Consider the following 23,634-nt stretch of genomic DNA (forward strand, 5'->3'; position numbering starts at 1 on the left):
AGTATTCCCCCAAGGTTTATCAATCCACGGAACCAAAGAAACAAGAAACAATCTACTAGCCTAGAGATTCCTTTGTGTGAGATGGTGAAAACGAATCTAATCTACTAAAAACACGACAAACGCCGAAGGTAGCAAGTGAAAGTTAGAGATAACCAATCTAGATCACCTAGATCATGCATATGTTGTAGTTCCAGCTAGATAAAGTGAAGTAAGATAGATGTGAATCTCAATAAAAAGCCTCTTTAAACCCAAAATCTCCAATCCGATCCCTCGATACCCAACCTACTAAGTGGCAATGGCCTGTCACGACGCCACCCCTTTCAACGAGATACCCTGAAGCAAGTCGAACCCCCTTTGGTAGTTCCGCCATGAACCTCTAGCCACCATGACTACAAGATCATGCTAAGTGATATATCTCGATAATAGATCTAGGATGAAGCAAACCCAAAGAAAAGAACGAAATTGAAAGAGGAGAACATGGTCGCTAAACATTCGGAAACACAAATAACTTCACCATGAATGATAGTACATCACAAGATCACAACCGGGGCCCTACCTTGATCTTGATGATCCTAGCTCCAGAACTCCGACGTGGTCTTCCTTGCAAGGTTCCCACGTTGGCTAGGGCGAACCCTAGACAACTAGCACGACCCTCGGCTCTCGAGAGGTGTCCCTCTATCTTCTCTGCTCCTTGGCGTCGTCTCCCGAATTGATCTCTTCGTGAACCTTGGGGAGGGGTCTTTAAATAGCCTCAGGGAACCCTCGGTCAAAGGGGAGGTCGAATCGACCTAAAAAAGGTCTGGGCCGGCCGGCCCAATGAGCCTAGGCCGGCCGGCCTGGGACTTTCCTTCACCGGCTTGTGCTCAACTTTCTCCCCAAGTCTCCTGGAGTCTTCTAGAGTTTATGTCTTTCACGATTGCACCCCTTTAGACGTCGTTATCTTCGAGATTTCTTCGAGGAGAAGGATAGGATGGAAAATCCTTCCTTAAATATCTCTTTGCTTTGCTTAGCCCTAAAGTATCTCGATCTTATCTTGTGGGCTTTGTCTTTTGGGCTTCATTGGAGGGTGGATGTGCATGAATGGGCCTCTAATCATCATGGCCTTCGATCCTTTGTTCGGGCTTTGGCCTTTGTCTTTCTTCGTGTCATCGCGTGATCGTGGGCCTCGCCATTTCATGCTCCAAAATCGGTCAAAAACCTGCAAAAACGAAGTACCTCCAAAATTATGTGCAAACGCGAAAACGACCAATAATTGGGCCGAGGTTAGGATGGTTAGTGATTCTGATATTAAATTCATGCCATTATCAAAGTTAAACAGGGGATAAAATGGATACTTAAGGGGCGCCAACATTCCCCCCATGCTTAAACCTTGCTCGTCCTCGAGTAAGTCTTTGATAAGAAATCAGCACTGCCTTTTAGTGTCCAATCCCTGCACTTGATCATACACGAGAAAACACAATGCTCCCAAAAAATATTTTGCAAATAATTCAAGTTGTAACCAGCTTTTTCAACGTGGAAGGTAGATACAAGTTAAATGCTTCCCCACAATTATTAAGCACATGCTCTCAAAATTAAACAAGTCTCAGAATTAAGAAAGTAAGTTCCATAAGTAATGCTAAACCAAGATCAATAATTCAAAACCTCATTGCAATTTGCTCATGGAAACTCTCAGCTCATCTTGTCTCTCAATCTTGCTAGAACTCTCTCCTTTCTTTCTCTCATATGTATGTGTGAGGCTTTATCTGGAGCTCTGGAAAGGTTAGTCCTAACAAAAGATATTATAATCAAGATATTATCAAAACAAGAAATACTTCTTATGGATTTACCGAGACTCATCAAAAAGACCATTGGAAAATAATTTCTTTGTGGAGAGGGAGAGAATGGAACACACACTTTAGATGGTGGACATGTGCAAATGGCAACGGTTGATCCCAAGGCACGACTGAAGTCCTTGTTATCGGATTGCACATGGTTGGAATAATTGAGTATAGAATAATCTTCAAAGTACTTGGAGATTAATGAAGCTAAAGGAACCGAGGAGCTTTTCATCATCATTCATTTTTTTATTTTCTCTCTTCCTCTTTTTTTTCTTTCTTTCTTTTTGCTCCTCAGAACCATTGGCAACACAATGCACTTACTCCACCTCCCCCCATGCTTGAACGTTTGCTTGTCCTCAAGCAATGAAGTGATGATAACTTGATGGAGTGAGTGCACAAAACTATATCAATTCTCTGGACTCAACTTTGGAATTTAATGGAGCATCACCTCGTGAAAGATTGAAGCCAACAGAGGGGGAAAAGGGGCAGGCCGGCCGGCCTAGGGGTGTTGAGCCGGCCGGCCTACTGCCTGTAGGCCTCCACTTCTTCGGATTTTTCTTCTGCGAACTCTTTGATACTTCCCAAGCTTATGTTTTACTAAATTTTGCTCTTGATTCCACTGTTTTGCCATCGAAATAAATATATATACTCAATATATAGGTTGTGGTCAAGGAGGTATTTCACAAAAAGATGTTTTTGGTTAGGGGTGGATATCCAGCGAGGTTTGTGATGTTCCCGGTATAGAAACTCACAATGCATGGATAGAATGGCCAGCAAAAGAGAGGTACGCAAAAATACGGAATGATCAGCTTCTTAGTCTCGTACCAAAGAAGATAAATCCTGAATTAATTCACTTGAAAATAATTCTTGCTCTATGATTTGTTATGATATATCATTTAGGCTTGTAGAAGGGTAGAGCAATTGCAAAAGGTATCATTGACAAGGTTAGCTCAAAATTAAATACAAATTAAATTTTCCTTGACAAGCTTAAGTAAGAGAGCAAGAGTAAAAGATATGGGTCTTAATTTATCATAACCTCCACAATTGAATTAGCCGGCATTTAATTAATTTTCAGATCATGTTAGAGAGAGCATTAGTTTAATCATGCATAAACCAAGCACAAGAAAATAGACAAAGCGGCAACAATCATCATATTTTAACATGGCACAAACTTTCTATCATCATTACTACCCATAACATTAAAGCATAGGTGATGCATTTATTTATCATGGTGATGAAGACAAAAGAAAACAAATTGCACACATGCTGAAATAAATAAAACAGAAAAAATGCTACGCACACACAAGCTTGCACACATGCTGAAAATAAATGAAAAGAAATAGAAAATCCAAACCACACGTGCGAGCATTTTATTCATGGTCATGCCGTCGATCAATCTTCTTGATTGGCTCTTGTGTTGTATCCTTGATCATAATACTGCTGAAATGCTCCTCCATTAAATTGTTCTGGTGGCACCAGGCCTAGAAATCCCATTTGATATGCAATTCCTGCAGTTCCATCTTCTAGTTGGGTTGTGTAACACCCTAATTTAAATTCCAGCATTTAATAATAAATTTAATTGGCTTTATTTAATTTTCTAAGGTTTATTGTGTTTAGCTGGCATTTAATCCAAAGCGTGGTGTCTGAATTCCCGGATGTCTTTCCGGATGATCTGCCAGGTATGCCGCCTGAACGCGCCATTGAGTTTTGTATTGATCTCTTGCCTGGCACAGCTCCTATTGCAAAGCGACCCTACCGTATGGCACCTATAGAGCATGAAGAAGTCAAGAAGACTATTGATGAGTTGCTAGCCAAGGGCTATATCCGTCGCAGCTTCTCCCCTTGGGCTTTTCCATTATTGCTGGTAGATAAGAAGGATGGCTCGAAGAGGATGTGTGTGGATTATCGGGAGCTGAATGCAGTTACTATCAAGAACAAGCATCCACTGCCCCGTATTGAGGATCTCTTCGATTTGCTTCGAGGTGCTCGTATATTCTCGAAGATTGATCTTCGTTCGGGTTATTTTCAGCTGAGGATCCGTCCTGGGGATATTCCGAAGACGGCATTCACCTACAAGTATGGGCTATATGAGTATACAGTCATGTCCTTCGGCCTGACTAATGCCCCGGCTTACTTCATGCATCTGATGAACATGGTCTTCATGGATTATCTGGATGTCTTTGTGGTGATTTTCATTGATGATATTCTGATCTTTTCCAAGACAGAAGAAGAGCATGAGGAGCATCTGAGACTCGTGTTGCAGAGGCTGAGAGAGCATCAGTTGTATGCCAAGTTCAGCAAGTGCGAGTTCTGGATTGACGAGGTGCCATTCCTCGGTCATGTTATCTCTCAGGGAGGCATTGCTGTTGATCCGAGCAAGGTGAAGGATGTGCTTGAGTAGGAGACACCGCAGACAGTGAAGGAAGTCAGGTCTTTCTTGGGCTTAGCTGGATATTATCGGAGGTTCATTGAGAATTTCTCCAAGATCGCGAAGCCTTTGACTTCTTTGCTAGAGAAGAATGTGGCTTTTGTATGGACTGATGAGCGTCAGATGGCCTTTGATGAGCTGAAGAAAAGGTTGACTACGGCGCCAGTCCTGACTCTGCCAGACCAGACGAAGAGGTTCACGGTGTATTGTGATGCTTCGAAGGATGGTCTTGGGTGTGTTCTGATGCAGGAGGGCAGAGTGATAGCTTATGCTTCACGGCAGTTACGTCGGCATGAGCTGAATTATCCTACTCATGATCTCGAGTTAGCCGCAGTTGTGCATGCTCTGAAGATTTGGAGGCATTACTTGTATGGGCAGCGGTGTGATATCTACACTGATCACAAGAGCCTCAAGTATATTTTCACGCAGAATGAGCTGAACATGCGGCAGAGAAGATGGCTAGAGTTGGTCAAGGACTATGATCTGGAGATTCACTATCATCCGGGCAAGGCCAATGTTGTAGCAGATGCTCTGAGCAGAAGAAGTTATGTCAACATGGCCGTGGCTTTCCAGATGCCTCCAGAGTTATGCGAGGAGTTCGAGCAGTTGAGTCTGGGCTTCTTGCATCATACCTCCAGTGCAGCATTTGAGGCAGTACCGACTCTAGAGTCAGAGATCAGGCAGCATCAGAAAGATGATGAGAAGCTGCAGGAGATTCGTGAGTTGCTCAGAAAGGGCAAGGCTCCTCATTTCAGAGAGGATGATCAGGGTACCTTGTGGTACAAGAACCGGATCTGTGTTCCAGATGTGAAGGATCTCCGGAAGTTGATTCTGAGTGAGGCCCATGATACAGCTTACTCTATTCATCCGGGCAGCACGAAGATGTATTATGATCTGAAGGAACGTTTCTGGTGGTATGGTATGAAGCTTTCAGTGGCAGAGTACATGGCTATTTGTGACACCTGTCAGCGTGTCAAGGCTGAGCATCAGAGGCCAGCAGGTCTGTTACAGCCTTTGAAGATTCCAGAGTGGAAGTGGGAGGAAATCACTATGGACTTCATTGTTGGATTGCCTCGTACTCAGAAAGGGTACAACTCCATTTGGGTAGTAGTGGATCGATTGACGAAGGTTGCTCACTTCATTCCAGTGAACATTACTTACTCCGGTGCTAGACTTGCAGAGTTGTACATCTCTCGGATCGTCTGCTTGCATGGAGTGCCGAAGAAGATCATATCTGACAGAGGGTCTCAGTTCACTTCTCGTTTTTGGGAGCAGCTCCATGATTCGTTGGATACGAAGCTGCGTTTCAGTACGGCTTATCACCCTCATACAGATGGGCAGACAGAGAGAACCAACCAAGTGTTGGAGGATATGCTGAGAGCTTGTGCCATCCAGTACGGCACTAGTTGGGATAAGTGCCTGTCTTATGCTGAGTTTTCATATAACAACAGCTATCAGGCCAGTCTGAAGAAGTCACCCTTCGAGGCATTGTATGGCAGAAAGTGCAGGACTCCTCTCTATTGGGATCAGATTGGTGAAAAGCAGCTCTTCGGCCCTGAGATCATAGATGATGCAGAACAGATGGTTCAGGCTGTGCGAGAAAATCTGAGGATTGCACAGAGCAGACAGAAGAGCTATGCAGATGGCAAACGGAGAGACCTGACTTTCAGTGTCGGTGATTATGTGTATCTGAAGGTGTCTCCGATGAGAGGAATCCGCAGATTTAATGTCAAAGAGAAGTTAGCACCTCGGTATGTGGGGCCATTCAAGGTGCTAGAGCGGAAAGGCGAAGTTGCTTATCGCCTGGAGTTACCTCTCAGCCTCTCAGGAGTTCATGATGTCTTCCATATATCTCAGCTGAAGAGATGTCTGCGAGTACCCGAGGAGCAGGCACCCCTAGATGGAGTGGACGTCCAGGAAGATCTGACTTATACTGAGCATCCGGTGAAAATCCTAGAGACATCAGAGAGGGTTACTCGGAACAAGCACATCAAGATGTGCAGAGTTCAGTGGAGTCATCACAGTGAAGCTGAGGCTACTTGGGAGCGAGAAGATGAGTTGAAGAAGACATATCCATATCTCTTTGCTAGCCAGCCCAGCTAAATCTCGGGGACGAGATTTCTTTAAGGGGGTAGGGTCTGTAACACCCTAATTTAAATTCCAGCATTTAATAATAAATTTAATTGGCTTTATTTAATTTTCTAAGGTTTATTGTGTTTAGCTGGCATTTAATCCAATTTTGTTCCTCAAGAAATTAAAATTTATCATAGGTTTAATTTTTGTGTTGCATACATGCTGGTGCATATGTTGTTTATTTTGGTTGAGTGCTAGGGAGTTTGAATTCAAATTTGTTTGAATTCAAACTTTGTTTGTTTTGGAATAGAAATAGAAAAGGTTAAAGAAACCCAAAACCCAAATCTAGAAACCCAAACCAGCCCTTTGGGAAAACCCAACCCGAAGCCCAAAACTCAACCCAGTCCGGCCCATCACTTCCCCCTTCCCTTTTTCCCGAGCCCAGCCCAAGGCGGCCTAGCCTCTCCCCGCGCGGCCCAACCGGCTCAACCCCCTTCGGCCCACTCCCATGCCCGCTCCCCGCTTCCCGGCCCAAGACGCTCCCACGCTCAGCACAACCCGCACGCGCCCTCCTCCTGCAGCCCAACTCGCGCGTCACCCGCCTGATGCGCCGCCCACCTGCCAGTGCCTCCCTCCGCTGAGCGCCCGCGCCACGCCGCTCCCACTGACCAGCCGGGCCCGCTTGCCAGCCCTTTCCCCTCCGCAGCGCAACGGTCCCGCCCGCACGGCCGAGATCCCCGGCCAGGAATCTCGCCGAACTTCCTATCCTGGGCGCGCACGCCGAGATCTCCGGCCCGGCTCCTTTTAATCACCTACGTCGCAATCCCTGGTACCCTAATCCTCATCCACAGCCGCCACCACAGCCCCAGTTCCACGCCGCATCTTGCCGCCGGAGCAGGACCTCTACGCCGCCGTGGCCACGCCGAACCACCGAGCCCCGAGCCTTTTAGACCCCCGCACCGGATCCGCCTCGACTCCAGGAGCATCCCCGAATCCGTCGACCCCAAGCTCGGCCGCGCTTCACCGGGGAATTCGCCCGGAGCTCAACTCAGGTGAGCCACTCCGCCGTGGAAATTACTTCGCCGTCGGTGGGTACCCAGCCGTGCTGACCACCTCCCTGGCCTCGCAGCGTGACGCAGAGCCAACCCGTGGAGCCCAGACGCCGGAGCTCCACTGCAGCAGCCTCTCCCTCGAGCGCCGCCTTGACCCACTGCCGAGTCTCGCCGCCGGCTCCGCTACGTCACGCCACAGCCCGTTTCCAAGCCTGGTGAGCATCCCCTCGGCTTCTCCTTTCTGTTGCACTAGATGTCTTCACGTGTGACGTACCCTAGGTGCACCGGCCATGTTAGCTAGTGCTTTCCACCTCCGCCGTGCCGCCATAGTTGACGAACTGCCGTTCCAGGCTTTCTCGAGGCCCGCTAGAGCTACCAGTGGATCACCCGTGTGGCGCAGATGCTTCCCGACCCAGGTGCCGCTCGAATCCACCCCGGGAAGACCGAGTTCGGTCTTCTCCGGCACAGCGCCGCCGTGGGGCAGAGTCGCCGGCGAGCCGCGCCGCCGCCCCGCGCGCCCAAGCCACCAGATCCGTCCGATCAGGGATGTACGCCTGCGTTTAGAACCCAACCCGATCCGATCTGGACCACCAGATCGAGATCCAACGGCCTGGATCCAAACGTACCGGTTCGCCTGGCGCTTTTGTTAAAGAGCCCCTCGGTTTTCTTGATATCAACCCGCAGTCCACCTCTATTCAAAAATAATCTCAGTTAGGTCCTGTTTTTATCACTTTAGCCCCTAAGCTTTCCAGAAATAGAACCCGCCGTCCTGTTAGGGTCTTTTTGTGCATCATCCCACGGATCTTTCTGTTATTTATGTTTAGGTCCTCGGTTTTTGCCCAGAAACCCCCTGAAACTCTGTTTTTCTTACAGATAAGCCCCTGAACCTTGTTTTTAGCCTAGAATACGCGTTTTAGCTCCGTTTTTAGCGTTCTTTATGTCCACGCGATCGTTGAAACGCGTAGAATAGTTTTAAACTAGTTTAGTGTGCTGTTTTCATGTATTGATGTACTGTTCTTTAGCTTTTGTTAGAGTTTGCTTGTATGTTTATTATTGTGCATTGTTTTGCCCATGTGTTCGTGAGTAGACGTTGATCCATCTGAGGAGCCCCAGTACCAGTACCAGGAGCAGCCTTCTTCCGAGCAGTTTGAGCAGCAGCCAGAGCAGTACGAGGAAGGCAAGTGTAACATGAACAACCTATCATCTTTAAATACATTTTCATACTGCATTTTAATACTGTATGCCTATAAGGACTTTCCTAGCCACTTTATATCCTTTATATATACCTTTGGGTTGCATTTTGGTTAGTTGTGCTAGGTTGCTGCGCTATAACACACTCTGGTCCTTTTTAATTAAATTGATTAATGGTTTACTTGAACTTAATTCTGAGAGTGGCACTCTGTGTGGCTTGAGTGGCTCACGTCTCGTTAAAATTGGCTTTTGTTAGAAACATGGTTTAGGGGGCCAGCACGGTGCTTAGTGCTTGGTTGGCCACTCTCCATAAGGACCGGTTCATAGAGCGACAACCTGGGACAACAGCGCTACCACAAGGCTAGAATGGGATAGACTTGGCGTAATAATTAGATCTTTTTGGTTTGGAGTAACTTACCTGCGGGGCAAGAGTAGTAAGCTTCAATGGTCCCTGCTCCTCCGGCTGGTCTGTGCTTGGATTGCGCTCCTGTGCTTGTACCCCCGGAGGTGGGCCCCATCGTCGCCGACCTAACTCTCGTGGTTACGCCTTACCAACGAGATTCTTTTTAAAGGCCTCGTAGTGAGTCGCTGGCCATCTCACCTAAGGAAGTGTGATGAACAACTGGCGTAGCTCACGACTTGTGGGTAAAGATGTGCAACCTCTGCAGAGTGTAAAACTGGTATACTAGCCGTGCTCACGGTTATGAGCGGCCCATATCCTCCTTTTGATTAGTGGAGTTATCTCCTTCCGACGAGGGAGGTGCTTCTCGGGGTTACCTTGGTGGCTTGGTTTCGGTTTGGTTCTCAGTAGTAGTATAATTAATTCTGATTAATTACTATGTAACTGGGTTAATGGTAATTCATCAACTCATAGTAAATAGCTTTAATAAAATTTTGCCAACACTTAAAAGCTAATGCAGTTGAGTTAGCCAGCCTAGAGCCTCATAGTTTGTGTTATACTTGTTGAGTACAAGTTGTGTACTCACTCTTGCCTCGTCTCTACTTTTTCCTCTTGGCTACGCTACTGCTGCTCAGTTCCTGCCGACACGAGGGAGTTCGTCCAGCGTTACCAGGACTACGAGGACTTCTAGGTGCTTCGTCTCCCAGTCGACGTCCCTGTGGCGCCCTGCTTCAGCTTCGGAGAGCTTTTTCGTATTTTGTACTTCGCTTCCGCTGTATCAGACATTTTGTCATTATTGTAATAAATAACATTCGTATTCGCTTTATTATATTTTTTTACGTGATATGTGCTATGATATACTATTCATTCTGTTGTATATACGTGTGACTTGATCCTGGCACGTATATGATTGCTCGGTTTATGTTCTTTTATAAACCGGGTGTTACAGGTTGTATGCCTTCGGATGGCATCTATATCTTCCATGTTTCTTCTCGCATAAGCACCCATAATTCTCATTCCTTGTTCTGGTTGAGGGAGGTCAAAATATTGTGCTCCAAATGAAGGGTCGGGCATCTCTCCTTGGTATGACGAGGGTGGGTAGCCATAGTTGCTAAATGGTGGGGGTGCCGCCGCAGCGTGCCCCCATGCTTGTTCTTGGCCTCCTTCCCATTGACTCGTCCATCCTTGTGGTATCCCTGTCCACTTGATGCACCTTGAAATTCATTCCTCCAATAAGCAGAACTTGGCGGTGGAAGGTTTACTTCCAAGTCTTCTTGTTGTGCCGATGCCGATGTCCCTTCAATTAGCCTTCCTCTTTTTGATTTCTTCATCTTGTTTCCAATATTTTCAACTCGCCAATTAGTCTTCCCTCTTGCAAATAATTTTAGCCTTTGATCAGGGATGGAAATATCCATCTCAAAAATAGTAAATCCCTTCTTTTCATCCCCTCCGATATAATGGCCTTGCCTCAAATGATCAATCCCAATATCTCTTCCCGGGATATAAAATTTTTGGATCACTCGTAACCTCGGATTCATGGCTCGGGCTATCATTTTGAGATAACATCCCGAACCAACTTCTCCCGTGCTGGATGATGATTCACAAAGCCACCTTTCAACCATGATGTTGGTGGGATCAATTACTTGCTTCTTCACCAATGCAGCATACATCCAATTTAATTCTTGGTCGGTGACCTTCGATTCTCTCATCCTCCCGAGAATTCTCTTGCTCAACCAAGAGTGGAATATTTGGAGGGTCACATTACTTATATTTTTCCTTTGGCGGTTGACATCTTTTGCTATCTTTCTCCAAAATTCATCAAGCTCTCCATCTTCAACTTGCACCATTTCATATGCATTACTTTTAAATCCGAGCAAGCTTCCTATTTCACCATAGGTGATTACTTTCTCTTCATTCTTGAGCCTAAATTTCAGACATGGAACTTCTTCATCATCCACCACTTCCGTTGATTTTTCTAATGTCATGAACATCTCAAGAGCCACTTCTTCTTGCATATCAACCGTGACACCGTCGGAAAATAACTTCCAACCGATGTTCTCCAATAGCTCATAGATGTCATGATGAAATCCCAGCTTCACCAATGCTTCATCATCAAAATCATAATTTGCTCGTAGTCTTCCCTTCATGAACTTGAGTCTTTCTTCTTCTTCCTTCGACAAGATAATAAACACATATTCTGAATTCTTGGGCTTGTATGGCGGTGGTGCGGATGACCTTGTCGAACGTCGTGGAGGAGGTGGCATCCCTTCGGTGAATCTCATGGATGAGCTTCTCGGGTCTCTCATCCCACCAAGGAGCAGCATGTCGCTCCTCGGTGCGGGGTTGTCTTCCTCCATGCTCCGCGGAGACTCAGAGACCGAGTGCCTCCGCGAAGAACTTGCCGATGCGTCGGATGTTGATGAACGCGTCCTTCTCCTCCCGTTGATGAACTTCATGAGGCCACTCATGGTGACTCCTTGCTGCACACACTCAAAAACAAACACACCGGGGTTTTCTTGCCGGCGGGAGAACAATATATCGAAGAGTGGAACAAACTGGGAATTGTGGTGAATTTTCTGATATTTTTGGAGTAGATTTTGGTGGACGAATTTTTCAGGGCTTTAACTGATGTTTCTGGGTAAAGAACTTGAAGAACATAAACAAGGAAATGAGTGAGGAGTATACCTGCCAAAGGGGAGCACCAGAGGGCTTAAATAGGGGCCAGGCCGGCCGGCCTAGGGCATTTCTGGCTCCTCTCCACTTCAATTTTCTCTGGTGGCTTCCTGGTGCAATTATTTGTTTCTGTCCAGTACATCTTGTATGCTTTGCACCGCCCAAATCATGTGAACCACTCCTTCTTTGCCTTTGATGTCCACTTGCAACATTATTTCTCCACTTTGTGTCATTCACCTTATCCCATGCTTAATCATTCATCACATGGTGCCATCTTTGCCGAAAATCACTTGTCCTTCCCATGCATGGTTGCTCCCTCCTTTGAATTATTTGCATGTGGTGGTAGGTAGAGAGCACTACTCTTTCCCATGAACTCACTTTGATCAATGGATGTTAATCAAGCACATAAACCCTTTCCAAATGATGCTTAGATGTTTAATCCTCCTCTAACTCCGAAATTTTAGAATTGACTCAAAGCATGCAATGAGTTCAAATGAATAATTAGAGGGGAATTGAAACATCTTTTCATTTGTAAGTCGAAAATATTTCCCGACTACATTAATTTTGGTTGCATCGGAACCGTTCACTTTCATGAATTGATAGTGAACAATCTCGAATTCAACCGTGGGTATTTGGTTTAGGTTCTAATTTTTGAAAAATGAGAGAGAGATTTTTGAAAAAGAGAATAATAAAGTTAGGAAAATTCTAATCCTATGGTGATGAAACTGAAAATTCTCTCTATGTTTGCACGAACCTATGCATCAAGAATTCAAATGATATAAACATAGCGCGGCTCTACTCGTGTGTTTTATCTCAACTTGGTCCGGCCGTCATGGACAGGACGGTCGCCAAAAATAGGTATGGAATTTTGGATGTGGCTTTCTCAAGAAGAAGCAAATAAATCATAGGATGGCTCATGTCATTGGTTTAAAATAAGAAACAACATCGAAATGACTGAGCGAATAAAATCCAAATCGAATTGTTTGACCGAACTCCCAATTGTTCAAAAGTATATCATGTTCTTGCGTAGCAAAATTCTCGACTCACTTACCTAAACCTTTCGCGGGTTGTCCTCCCAGCAGCTTATTCTTGAATCGACGAATGGGTTGAACTCCCGGCAGCTTTATTCTTGACTCGACGAACGGGTTGAACTCTCGGCAGCTTTATTATTGACTCGACGAATGGGTTGCCTCCCGCAAAGCGCTTCGTTTATAGTCTATAGCTAGACTTTCTTCTTCTTCACTTCGGACCAACGCTCGGTGATGGCGCTGCAGTCTTGGGTACCCACTTCTGCACAATCCTTGGTGCGGGTTTGTCTTCTACGTTAGTCGTCTTTTTGGTCTTCACAGGCGGGCTTTTAGCTTTCTTATTGACGGGTGCAACGATCTTCTTTGTCGCGATGGACGCGACGACTTCTATCTCCTTCTTCGCTTCCTTCTTGTTCGGCTCCTCTTCTTTCTTTGGCTTCTCCTCTGTGACATGGCGGTGAGGTGGGACATATTTGACATTGATCATGTTGCATACCTCGAGGCGTGGACGAAACTTGAATTCGCTTGTGGTGCCATTGATGTCGAACTTTATCTCCCCCTTGCCAACGTCGATGTTTGCCCTTGCGGTCTTGAGGAAAGGCCTCCCAACTATGAGAGGCGCCTTGCTCCCTTCTCCCATATCGAGAATCACAAAGTCAACGGGGACTAAGTGTTCTCCAATCTTCATGGGCACGTCTTCGGCGATTCCCAAAGGATAGCGAACGGAATTGTCCGCTAACTCTAGGCACATGGCGGTGGGCTCCAGCTCCAGTAAGCGTAGCTTCTCGAACACATTCTTTGGCATGACGCTCACAGTTGCACCGAGATCACAAAGTGCTCTTTCGAACATAAGAGACCCAATGGAACACGGGATGGTAGGACATCTGGGGTCCCTCTTCTTTTCAGGAGCTTCATTAGCGATTGCCGCACTACATTCCTCGGTTAGCTTGACAGTGCTTGGCGGTATCTCGCGCTTGTTTCCCATGATGTCTTTGAAGTAGCGAGAATACATCGGAACTTGTAGAGCGTCCAAGAGCGGCATATTGATGCTCAACCTGCGTACCATGTCAACAAATTTGTTGAACTGCTCATCTTCATGTTTACCTTTGCGGTATCGTGGCCTTGGCGGTAGAATCTTGGTGTCTATATCATCTAGCTCAAACTCCGGCTCTTCGGTGACTATCTCTGGCATAGGAGTAGGTGCCTTCTCCTTGATGATGGTCTCCACTTCAACTCTTGGCATAGGCTTCCTTGCTCCCGCCGCATGTTCGTGTTCTTCGGTCTCCTTTCCCGAGCGAGTTTGAATTGCCTTTGCCGTCTCCGGACTTTGAGGTTGCCCAGGCAATTTTCCTTCGTTGCTAGATAGGCGTCCGACGAGTTGGGCTACTTGTGTTTCTAGCATCTTCATCATGCTGAGCACTTGAAGGTTAGAGCTCCCGACCTCCGTCACCTTGCCATCAATGTTCTCCAAAATCTTGTCCATAGCCTTGAACTTGGTGATGGTGTCCTTGTTGATCTTGCCTTGCTCCTCCATGAACTCCTTCAATTGTATACTAAGAGGCACCGAGTTTTGAATGGAAGAGCTTGCATTAAATTGGGGTCTATCTTGCCCGTAGCGGAAGTTGGTTGGCAGAATCCATTCTCCCTTCTTCATGTAGTCGAGCATCTTGGCTTCCTCCGGGCAATTCTTTTGTACATGGTCGTACTCTCCACATTCTTCACATGTAGACCTTGCTTCGGCCGCCTTCAAATCAATAGCTTGGGCTTCTCTCTTTTCCACTTCCACCTTCTCCAACCTTCTTATGAGTGAGTCGATCTTCCATTCTAGCACTTCTTCGCGTTCCACTTGTAATACACTCTTCGCGGCGCCCACGGCTTGGCGTGGTTGTAGGCGCCCCGATGATGCCCATGCATCATTGTCCGCCACCTTCTTGAATAGCTTGAAAACTTGAGTAGGCGTGAGCTCAATGATAGAACCTCCGGCCGATGCGTCAATGATCCCCCTTGATGCAGTAGTGAGGCCTTGATAGAACTTCTGGACCACATCCTCCCTTGAGAACTTGTGATGAGGTACGGCGCGGATGTAGTCGTTGAAGCGCTCATAGGCTTCCGCAATAGTCTCCGTCAGGGCTTGCGCGAATGTTGCAATCTTGTTGCGCAGAATCTGGGTCTTGCCCGGCGAGTAGAACTCCGTCATGAACTCTTTCATCTAGGACTCCCAATTTTGCACCGTGTGCGGTGGTAGAGAATGAAACCATTGCAGCGCTCTCCCAAGTAGAGAGAACGGAAAGAGCCTCGCTCTTATTTGATCTTGAGTCATCCCTTGCATGTCGAAGGTGCGGCATAGTTGGAGGAACGCTTGAAGATGTAGATTAGCGTCTTCTTTTCCAGTGAAGGGCGAGCTTTGCACCATCCTTATGATTGAAGTCTTGATCTCGAACGGAACTCCGATGTTGTCGAGATTTTGGATCGGCAAGTCCCGAACGCCCGGAGTGCATAGCTCTCCGATCGTACGCTCCGGCTCCGGTAGCGCCATCCCTTGGTGAAGTGACGCCTCCTTTGGACTTGTTGGTGGAGTTGCTTGAGGTGAAGACGATGAACCGTCGGCTTCAACTTTTGGATCTACTAGTTCTGGCTTCTTTGATCGTGCTTCACGTCTCCTTTGCCTGTAAATTTTTTCTGGATCATCCACAAAATTTTCGGGTTTGTTGGAGAGGCTTCCGTCCATCTCCTGTTAGGGGTTAGTGAAAAAGAAAAATATATACAAGATCTAAAAGATGAATGTACAAGATCTAAAACATAAAAGAAAAATAAAGCAAAAATAAAGAAAACTCTAGATTAGATTGATTTTCGTGGAATAGATCCGTTTTTTTAGTTAGATCAGAAAAATAAGAGATCTAAAAAGAAGTCAAAAAGAAAAATCAAGAAAAAGAAATATTTACGAATGCAAGTAAGATTGGATCTTAAATCAATGATTCCCCGGCAACGGCACCAGAAAAGCTTGTTGACGCTCCTTAGTGCCCCCGATTTATATACCGCAAGCGCACGGTTTCGTGTAGCTTTTCCCTTAGAGTATTTCCCCAAGGTTTATCAATCCACGGAACCAAAGAGACAAGAAACAATCTACTAGCATAGAGATTCCTTTGTGTGAGATGGTGAAAACAAATCTAATCTACTAAAAACACGACAAACGCCGAAGGTAGCAAGAGAAAGTTAGAGATAACCAATCTAGATCACCTAGATCATGCATATGTTGTAGTTCCAGCTAGATAAAGTGAAGTAAGATAGATGTGAATCTCAATGAAAAGCCTCTTTAAACCCAAAATCTCCAATCCAATCCCTCGATACCCAACCTACTAAGTGGCAACGGCCTGTCACGACGCCACCCCTTTCAACCAGATACCCTGAATCAAGTCGAACCCGCTTTGGTAGTTCCGCCATGAACCTCTAGCCACCATGACTACAAGATCATGCTAAGTGATCTATCTCGATAATAGATCTAGGATGAAGCGAACCTAAAGAAAAGAATGAAATCGAAAGAGGAGAACATGGTCGTTAAACATTCGGAAACACAAATAACTTCACCATGAATGATAGTACATCACAAGATCACAACCGGGGCCCTACCTTGATCTTGATGATCCTAGCTCCAGAACTCCGACGTGGTCTTCCTTGCAAGGTTCCCACGTCGGCTAGGGCGAACCCTAGACAACTAGCACGACCCTCGGCTCTCCGAGAGGTGTCCCTCTATCTTCTCTGCTCCTTGGCGTCGTCTCCCGAATTGATCTCTTCGTGAACCTTGGGGAGGGGTCTTTAAATAGGCTCAGGGAACTCTCGGTCAAAGGGGAGGTCGAACCGACCTAAAAAAGGTCTGGGCCGGCTGGCCCAATGAGCCTAGGCCGGCCGGCCTGGGACTTTCCTTCTGCGGCTTGTGCTCAACTTTCTCCCCAAGTCTCCTGGAGTCTTCTAGAGTTTATGTCTTTCACGATTGCACCCCTTTAGACGTCGTTATCTTCGAGATTTCTTCGAGGAGAAGGATAGGATGGAAAATCCTTCCTTAAATATCTCTTTGCTTTGCTTAGCCCTAAAGTATCTCGATCTTATCTTGTGGGCTTTGTCTTTTGGGCTTCATTGTAGGGTGGATGTGCATGAATGGGCCTCTAATCATCATGGCCTTCGATCCTTTGTTTGGGCTTTGGCCTTTGTCTTTCTTCGTGTCATCGCGTGATCGTGGGCCTCACCATTTCATGCTCCAAAATCGGTCAAAAACCTGCAAAAACGAAGTACCTCCAAAATATATGTGCAAACGCGAAAACGACCAATAATTGGGCCGAGGTTAGGATGGTTAGTGATTCTGATATTAAATTCATGCCATTATCAAAGTTAAACAGGGGATAAAATGGATACTTAAGGAGCGCCAACACCCGCGGCGCTCGGCACGGCCTGTTCCCCGGACGCACCAGGGATCCGGATCCCATAGTCTGGGTTGCCTCCAGTTTGCCGCGCTGCTAACCCACCGTCGTTGAGGGTCAGCAGGGTGGCCAACACCGCAGTCCTCAGGCGTGAGTCCTCACAGAGAGGAACGACACCCTGAGGAAGGATCAGGTGCTCCGGGATGAAGATCTTCCCCGTCACCGCCCGCACCAGGACCTCCAGGGCTTCCTGGGTCAGATCACTGTCCTCCCTGCGGTGGGTCCTGCTGCAGTCTTGGGGCCCGGTGAAGTTCCAGGCAGGACGCGGCCGCTGCTTCAGAGGGGCGATCCGGCGCTTCAAGAAGTCCCCGAGGACATGCAGGGAGGTGAGGCCGCCCTCCACCAGCGCCCTGATCTTGCTCAGCACGGAGTCGAACTCCGACGGCAGGGACGGCTTGGCCCTCCAGGATTGGCGGTCAGAGGCGGGTCCCCCAGTCGGCATGACGAGGCGCTCGTTGGCTTCGGTAGTGGCGATTACCCACTCCTTGCACCAATCCTCCCACTTCCCGCCAGTAAGCCCGGGGATGTAGGGCGTCCGCAAGTCACTCCTCGTCTGGAAGTAGTACGCCCCCACTTCATCCTTGCCCTTCCCGGACTTCACCAGGATGAAGAAGTGGCGGAAGAGGATGACACAGGGCCGCACCCCCACGAACATCTAGCACAAGTGGACGAAGATTGACGTCAGGAGGATGGAGTGGGGCGAGAGATACTGGAGCTGGAGGCCGAAATCTTCCAGCAGCAGCAGGAAGAACGAAGAGATTGGTAGCCCCCGGCAGGTGGAAATGTGCGAAATGAACGGCACAAATTCCCCGGCGCGCAGATCGCTGAGGGGAACTGAGCCTGCTCGAATCCCCCAGGCAGTCTATTGTGGACTCCACCCAACCAGGCGGCGCACCGTGTTCCGCTCCTCCTCGGTCTGGAAACGACGAGGGCGAATGAGGGACGCCATCTTGCTAAGGAGGTGAGGAACAATCTGTGCAGAAGAGCAAGGGGCGAGGAGGATCGAAGGCAAAGGGGCACAAAGGTTTGGCAGGAAGAAGGCGAATGCGGAAAAGTAACCGCGGTATGCGGTTCGTCCCTTTATGAAGCCTGACCCAACCAGCACGCCCCGGAACCATCGCTGGAACCCAAGCGACGCTCACGCCTGGTGTTAACCGCCCAGTACATGACAAGGGGGCCCAGGCTCGCCTGTCAGGGAGGGCGGGTAACAAACAAAGGTGTGAAAAGGCTGGATCTGAACCGTCGCCCGCACGCGAAGCGAGGCGGAAGCTGAGCTGACGTGCGCGCATAAAGTGCTAGCATGAGGTGTGAAAATGCTTTTTGGGAACTGCACTGGTGGTAAATATCCCGTTTACTCCGGCCGCAACAATGCCGAGCGTCGCTCGCGTGACTAGGTGTACCACTGTATGTGGGGACCACGAGTCAGTAAGCCGTTGCGATGTGATGAGGCAGCGAAAAACTCGATGGATGGTCAAAGCCGGACAAGACTCCTGCAGTATGCATAGTCTAACGCTAGAGGCTTCAAGTTACGCAGAACCAAATCACAGTAGTGGCCCCACCTGCGGGTTCGTCACCTCTCCCGAGATGGGCCCGGGGGCCACTGTCGGTACCCTGTAGCAGGGATACCCACTCCTATTGCAGCAAGGCAGGACTCGCGTAGTCATCCGTAACTACACCATAAGGGGTGGAGCAGCCGAGCCCCACGGGTCAGGCTCTTACCTCACCGGGCCAACGGCCCCAAACCCGCTCCCCGCTCTGGGATGGGTCCGGTGACGCCACGTGTCCCTGAGGAGGGCAAGCTCTGAGCCAACAGCCGAGGGCTCGGACCCCCCATAGGGGTCCGGGACCTCCCCGCGTCCGTCCGGACCTCCCACGCGCGTTGAACCAACATACCGCCGGGGCGGGGTCCGGGGACGCCACGTGTCCCGCAGGCGCAGGCGCGGGCGTGAGTCTTCCACTGGAAGACTCGCCCACTCACTTCATTCAATGCGGGTGGTTGAGGCGTGCTCTGCCGCCGCGGCACGCGGGGCAGCCTTTGTCAGGCCTCACTGTAGACCGCATATTACCGAGGTATACAGAGCAGCCGCATGCGCCGCATCCGCGCAGAGCCCGTCTGCCGCATTAAATGGATACAACGACACGGCACCTTTTCATCATACTGCCTACGCCACAAGCTACACGGCCCGTTCGGCTACGCTGCAGGCAACGCCGCAAGCTACACCCTGGCGCCATTTCAACAAGACAGGGCATGGATATGCTGGACGGAGGATTCCCATGGGCAGAGCAAGGAAATCCAGGAATGAGATCTTCGCCTGCAACGCCATAATGTCTGAACAGTATGTCGTTTTATACTACATCGTTGGGCCCACCTGTCGGGGACCCAATGGCCATGTACGCGCCTCCCTTGTGATATAAAAGGGGGGCGCTCGCTGCACACCATAGACTCTCTAGAGACTCAGCACTAGACACGCCAAGACTCTCAACCTCTTGAGAGCGCAAGAAATACAACACACAGTGGACGTAGGGTATTACGCTCCGGCGGCCCGAGCCACTCTAAACTTGTTGCGTTCATCGTGTTCTTCCTCTGAGATTGGGCTAATCCTAGCTAACCCCTGAGTACTCACCCTCTGGGCTTAGGCGGGTGCATTACGCCACCCGGCTATGGGTTTGACCACCATGACACTTGGCAATCACCTTATGCACTCCATGTGTTTTCATGAATAGCCTTGCATACTCTTTATTCCTTGTTTCCTTGAATCTTGTGAAATAAAAATTCATTTAGGGACCCCATGCTCTCTAAGCAATTGATTAATGTGATATGATTTAGTTTAAAGGAACCGTGCTCTTCCATGAAAGGCACTTGTTTTCTTTTGCATAATCTAAAAATAAAATAAAATAAAATAGCTTGTCTCCTCAATTTAATTTAAATTCCTACCAAAGCCAAAGATAGATCTTCATGATTAAACCTTCACATGCAGTTTGACTTTGCTTTGAGTTTTGTCAAATTCTTAGACCTTGTCATACTCTCATGATCAAGAGCACGTACACAATCATGCTATACTTCTACACTGGAAGATAGCAATGTATTTCCATCCACATATCCACAAAATAAAACTCAATGCTCCATGACCTCTTTCTCCAAAGTCTCCATCAAAGACATGGGCTATGAAAAAATAAACAAAAGATGCATACCCAAAGAAGGTATGTCACATGCTTGAAGGAGCATGTCAAAAAAATATGTGTAAAATATGCATACCCAAAGAAGGTATGCCACATGCCCACAAGGCATGTCAAAAAAAAGAAGGAGAGAAAAGATAGCACATGTCCAAAAATAGCACATTATCCACAAAAAAATATTCCACACACTTGCACCTCTTGATCAGGTTGTATGACATGTTCCTGCTTGGATCTTGGTTTTGACTTAATAATACAAGCAAAGCAAACATGCCTTTCTTTTCCTACCCAGAGCTCCAGATAAGCTTGATTAACCTGGTAAAGAGAAGAAGGCAACATCCTTGCCTTGGTAAGGAAATAAAACAAAAAGAGGTACTTGAGAGAATAATTTGAGGAGCAAAGCTATTCTTTTGTTTTCAAAAATCAAAATATTAAAGTTGCTGAGCAGAAAGAGCTAGGAACCTGAAATCTAAATCGTTTCGTTTTTCAATTAACCAAGATCGCATGGTAGACACTAAAAAATTCACAAGTTTCAGATGGATCTTGGAATAACTTGTATGTAGGTTACATTCAGAGGAGTTGCATCCACCTTAGTCCTTCAACCTTTATTCGAGGACGAACAAAGGGCTAAGTGTGGGGGTGTTGTTGACGGTCCTTAAGCCATAAAATTAATCATCAACTCCTGCTAGTTTTCACGATAAATAATCACCAAACTTAGTTATGTGGCTTATGACTAATTAATTCCACAAGTTTTAGTGATTTGTGACCTGCAGGGACCCATAGCTGCATTTTGGGGAAAACACAAGTGAACACGCAAAGAAATGTACAGAAGATCGCAATCCTGGTGTGTCACTTATAAGGAGGGCCCACAAATCAGAGGAAACAGGCGGGCCAAGGCAAATGCACCCCGTGGATAAGATTAGAGGCCACATGTCAGCGTCACAGAAGAAGATAGGGACGGGGGGCCACCGTGTGGGGCCAGCCGACCACAAGGGTTGGCCGCACCTAGACTGCCTCTCGTCCAGGTGCATTTCAACATGGAGTAGCACCTACTCTGCCCGATCACCTTCCATATGTGCATGTGGCGGGAACCGACCTCCAACACTATAAAAGCCCCCCCCCCCCTCTCCATTCTCAACACACCATCCAAGAGACCTCTTCCTCCACCATTTGAAGATGTAGTGCTCCATTCCAAAGCCAAGGTCCTGCCTAGGCTAGCGCTTAGAGTAGGAGGGTGAGGAGTAGTGTTGGCCGTCCTTAGCCTCACAACATAAATCCGCAAGCGTACGGATACCGATGTAGCTTTCACCTTGGAGTATTCTAGGGTATCGAATCCTCGAGGAATGAGAAGTGTACTAGTAGTGACTCTTGTTTATCCATGGGATATGATGGGAGTGAAGAGGTCCAGATAAGATAGGTAGAGGTGGTCTAATGTCGTCTTGCTAACTACTCCTATCAAGATTACTTAACTTGTACTCTAGTTGCTTCGGCGGTTGGAAGAGGAAGGACTTCAGAAAGGGATGAGAGGGGAGTCCAATGGCAACTTGCAACTACTGTTATGAAAACATCCGAACGTGGTGGACTACGAAGGACGGACAGGGCTGTCACCACCTGTCACCTACCACTGCGGTTCCGTGGGGTGGAACACAACCCAAGGTAACTATCAAGCCTAGGCATCGTGCCTACACTACCAGGTCACTGACTTCTGCCTCACGTTAAGGCAAAAAGAAACCCCAAATGGATGGAACTTGCTACCCATGCAAACAAGGGATCCCACAATTAGAGAGACCAAGTATTCAAGTACTAATAAAGTAAAGGAGAGAAAGCAATATTACTAACGAAAGAAGAGGAAATTACTCGAACCAGAGCTTCATTCCTCGGAGGCACAAAGTTGGAGAGGGGCCGACACTCCGGCTCCTCTCCGGACTCTCACCTCGCCTCTCTCCCTATTTTCTAAGATATGTGGAGTGCTACGCTTCTCCTGAGACTTGCTTCAATTCTTTGTTTTTTGGAAGTGAGGTGAGGGCTGCTATTTATAGTGCTTTGTAGGTCGGTACTTGAGCCAATGCGTGGCTTGTACGCAGGTACTTCAGTTGCTTAGCTTCCATGCGAAGGACGAACACGTGGCATGAAAATGTCAGGCCGGCCGACCTCTTGATCCACCGACTTTTGATCGAACGCCCAATATTCCTCCTTGCAAAGTCGGTTGGAGTAATCGCTAGCTTGATTCGGTCCGATCGGCCGAAAAGTGAGGCCGGCCGGCCTAGGTGAGGCCGGCCGGCCTGGGATTTTCTCCCCAGATGTCGGATCAACTGCCAATGTGTGATGGACAGTGTGGTGTTGCTCTTCCAAGGCGGTTTCACATTGGTTGGACGTTATCCATGCAAAAGGTGGGCCTTTTGATCCTTGTGACAAGCTCATCCATCCCTCCACTTGTCTTAAGCTTTATCCAATGGTTGGCATTGGTTTCTTTGTTGTTTCTTTGCATGTAGGTGCAGATTTAATCCTTGGATGATCAGCCCAACATCGAACGGCGTTTCGGGAGCCCATTGGAGGGGCATATGAGGCCTTTCGGTCTTTGTTTCACTTTTGGATTGCCTCCAAGTGTTTAGGAGTCCATTGGTGAGTCCCCAAGGCTATGATGAAGAGTGAAGGGTCATTTGTGGAGGTGCCAAGCCGGCCGGTCTAACAGGGCCGCGTCGGTGATTTTCCCAGAGGCGTAATTTTCCCATCCGGACTCCGAATTGGGTGATCCAAGTGTCCATTTTGATCATCTCGACGAGCTCTTCGACATGGTGCTATCAAATATGTGATTTGAGGAAATTTTGTACCATATCCAAGTGCCATTTGTACCGAGACGTCTAAATGAACATTCATTTGTATGGCCTCAACTGCTACTTCACCAATAATGGTATTTGTGCACTATTTCACCTATATTCCTTGCAAAACATGGTGGGACACAAAACTCGTGGAACTCAATAGTTTAAATAGAACTTTATATCAAAACTTCTTCAAGTTCCCTCATTAATGGCAATGGTTGGCGGCCAAAATGAGCATATAATGGCCGTCAACAAGTAGTTCAGGGAAGCGCCGGGCCTGTCGGTAGTCTTCTCTGGTCTTGTACCTCTACGGATGCTGGTTTCCTCTAGTATGAGTAAGTTAGTATTTATGATTCTTGTATTGCATAGTACTATTACTTGAGTGAGATCAGTTCTCTTGCTCGCGGGTTTGTCGCTCTGTATTTATACAGAGTGCTATAGTTTGCTATAGGAGCTCAAACATAGTTAGACTATGGTAGTAACTAGTAGCATAGACATGATGTCTAG

Source organism: Panicum virgatum, chromosome 5N (assembly GCF_016808335.1).
Source record: "Panicum virgatum strain AP13 chromosome 5N, P.virgatum_v5, whole genome shotgun sequence".
NCBI lineage: Eukaryota > Viridiplantae > Streptophyta > Magnoliopsida > Poales > Poaceae > Panicum > Panicum virgatum.